Source organism: Podarcis liolepis (genome assembly GCF_965112155.1).
Source record: "Podarcis liolepis genome assembly, chromosome: 7".
NCBI classification, from domain to species: domain Eukaryota; kingdom Metazoa; phylum Chordata; class Lepidosauria; order Squamata; family Lacertidae; genus Podarcis; species Podarcis liolepis.
The window spans coordinates 18,168,053-18,171,566 of record NC_139561.1 but is presented as its reverse complement, the minus strand read 5'-3'; the positions used below and the strand labels follow the sequence as shown (position 1 = coordinate 18,171,566).

The 3,514-nt window shown below is 41.4% G+C and overlaps 1 long non-coding RNA gene across 1 annotated transcript; it reads left to right on the top strand.

Annotated features, from left to right (window-relative positions):
• The first annotated feature begins 1,841 nt into the window (after positions 1-1,841).
• LOC310711468 lies at positions 1,842-3,205 on the top strand. Its single transcript, XR_014528469.1, has 2 exons — positions 1,842-1,880; positions 2,975-3,205. It is a non-coding gene; the product is annotated as an uncharacterized lncRNA (long non-coding RNA).
• Positions 3,206-3,514: the final 309 nt, after the last annotated feature.

Sequence of the window (3,514 nt, the reverse complement as noted above, 5' to 3'; positions counted from 1 at the left end):
TGCGCCTTCGCTTCCATCGGTGACAACCACCTTGGGGTTTTATTTTCAAGTAGGTCCTTGTATCTTATCCAGACATTAAACAATGCTTTCCTGACAATATGATTTTTAAATGCTTTATGTGCTTTGACCTTATGCATGCCATCCAAATACATTATTAAAGCCTTCTAAATCCAAAAGCTCTGTGTTTTCAAGAAGCAGCCATTCTTTCAGCCAGCAAAAAGCTGCTGATTCATAATAAAGTTTCAGGTCTGGCAGGGCAAATTCACCTCTTTCCTTTGCATCTGTTAATATCTTAAATTTTATTCTGGGCTTCTTGCCCTGCCAGACAAATCTAGAAATATCTCTCTGCCACTTCTTGAAGCAATCCATTTTATCCAAAATTTGCAATGTTTGAAACAGAAATAACATTCTAGGCAATACATTCATTTTTATCGCAGCAATACGGCCTAGCAGTGAAAGCTTCAAATTTGACCAGATTTCTAGATCTTTTTTCACTTCAGTCCAGCATTTTTCATAATTGTCTTTAAATAAATTCCCATTTTTAGCTGTCATGTTAATCCCAGGTATTTCACTTTCTTAACCACTGTTAAACCTGTCTCATTCTGAAACCTCTCTCTTTCAATCTCTGTTAAATTTTTCTCTAAAACCTTTGTTTTTAACTTATTTAGTTTAAATCCTGCAACCTGACCAAATTCTTGAATCAGTTCCAAAACTCTCCTGGTTTTAAAACTAAGGAAAGGGAGATAGTGGGGATTTGTGAAGTCCCAGGAACATTCCTTGTTTATGACGTAGGTGTGCTCAAAGCAGGAAGCTATTCTCCATTCTCTATTATTATCATTATGATTACTGTTATTAGTGTGCTCCATGCTCCCTAACCTGGTACCCTTCAGATTCTTTGGATGCTACAACACCTCTGACTGTTGGCCAAGTTGGCTGGAGCTGTAGTGTGAAACATCTGGAGGGCACTTTGTGCATTCAGGAAGGCTGGTGTCATTGCGCAATCAACCACTCTGCATCAATGAAAGATTGTGGCTAATCCACCTGCAAACCTACTAATTTGATGGATGTCAATTTCACTGTAAGCCTACGTCCACCTCAAAGGACACTCAATAAATAAATAAATAAATAAATAGATAGATAGATAGTGGGCTTAGATTCATGGAATCTATTTAGTCATGCCCATTGATGCAAATCCAGACTACTCCTAGGATGGAGAAGATGGGATACAGTGCATTCTTGTTTACTAAGTGTCATGAATTCCCCTGAATAATTTTTAAGGATAGTTGTTTCTGCTGATATCCAAACAAACATTCCAGGAATCAGAGGCATGGTTGTTGCAGTGGAGGAAGCTGAATAGCTGTTCAATCATTTTAAATATGTACTGGCGTGTCAAGCAGTCTTGATAACAACGAGAGTAGTTGATTAAAAAGAAGATTTATTGCAAAAAAACACCCAGATTCCATCCGAGCAGCAATCACAGCTGTCCATCTCTAAACCAAATATCTCCCTTCTAAGGGTGGGTGGGTGTTTCCTACAGCTGCCGAGATCTTGGGGAACAGGGGGTCAGCTCCCTCCACTTCTTCATACTCTGACAATGCTCTTCCGTTGTCACTTCCTCCCTCTGAACTGCTTTCATTTCTAGTCTCTGTATTTTGTTCTTCACTGGCACACTATAATCCCCTGACTTGCAGTTAACTCTATCTCTTCCTGCCTCCTTTCTCTAGCTGACTGTAAATCTTCCCTGGGAGCTGGTTCATTCATGACATGGAGATTCATACTCAGATCTTAAGCTACATCTCTTTTTACTTCTAGGCCGGCAAAATGTTCTTGTGATGACGACCCTAGCGTGGAAAACAATGAAGAGCATCTGAGCAGAAGAGGTTGGTTTGGACTGGAAGATTCTGGGGGATGGAGCAAAACTATGATGAGCTTTTAGATAGTCTCTGTGCTTTGGCAGCTTTCCTTTCTCCTCCAATGAATTATTTAAAAGTCCTTCTTCACTGAGAAATGAGATCCGCACCATTTATGGTCTTGATCATAGTTCGCTAACATCTTGTCTTGAGGGCACATGGGAGAGCAGGGAAAAGTTTTTCAGGCATTACACATAAACTAAGGCCAACCACACACATCAATCCATTCCATGGGCTTTCGAGTGTGATTTGGGCAGTGAGAGGGACACCTAGGCTGGCAACTTCCTGGTCAAGATGGCTTTCTGTTTTGGCTGTTCTGTCCATGCCAAGTCCTCCTATTCCTTTAATTTTAGTGGACAAGAATTCAGCAGGTGTAACTTTGCTAACAAAGAAGTATCCATGATGGGAGGTTTCTGACCTGCTGAATGTCTATCTTTTGCTCAGATATTCAACAAGGTGAATACTGCTCAAGGAAGATGAGAAGGCAATCAATAGAGGACTTGGGAGGAGGTTGCGGGAGGGCAATAAGGATGAGCAGAGACCCAAGAAGCATGTAGTCATATCCAACTGATTTATATTCTGAATAGAGCTACTGGAATTAATGTAAGCCATTTTCTTTCATTTCAATGGGCCTACTTGAACTGGCACTAACATTGTATACAGGTAAACAACACAGTTTAGCCTTGAGAAAGGAAGAGTGAAAGGGAGAGGAGAGCACTCTTTAGATCCATGGAGGGCTGTCAGTTGGAAGATGGTAAAGAATCATGCGCTGCTGCCCCAGAGGAGAGGAGTGGATCTTACAGCTTAAGTTATAAGAGGGCAAATTTTGGTAGAACTTTAGGAGGCGATTTCTGTTGGTGAAATTTGTGTTGTTCTTGGGAGTGAGAGAGCAAGTCTGCCCCTTCTTTTTTAGAAAGCCACAAGTTGGGGATGCTTGTAATGAAAGGGACTGGACTAACTGACTTCCAAAGACCCTCTCAGCTCTCTAATTCTGTGATTCCAGCTTTCTTGAGGGCTGATCTTTCAGAGAAATTAATCACATGCCCTCTACTTTCTACTCACAGATGCAGAGGAGGCTATGGCTAAAGAAAACTGAGAAGCAGATTGCAATCAACCCAGATGCTCAGCAGGTTCACCAAAAGATCTCAAAGGCACACCTTCACTGCTTGATACCTCCACCCCATTCTCGTGTTCCATTAGCCCTGAACCCTGATTTTATGGGCAGTCACCCCAGTTGCCTCAAGGAACCTGTCAAAATTCAGCAATTGCAAATAAATTGTGGGCTTCAAGCCTGTTTGGTGTCTTGAATGTGAACCTACAAGATGTTTATCCTGAGGTGCCCCCACATACTGGACCCTCCAACCTACTCTGAAAAGAAGAAACAGCTCTGCAAAACAATTGCATATGCTTCATGTCATATTCAAAGTGGTGTCCCCTTTTTAGGTAAATTGTTGGGCTCAAAAATATACCCGTGTCTGTCCACGCAAGTGAAGCTTTTCTCCCGAATTGAATTTCCTAGGAGAAAAGGGTAAGCTGTTGAATTTCTCCCAGACACACACATCTGTTAAAATCACCAAGAGACTCCAAACTAGACATGTATACAG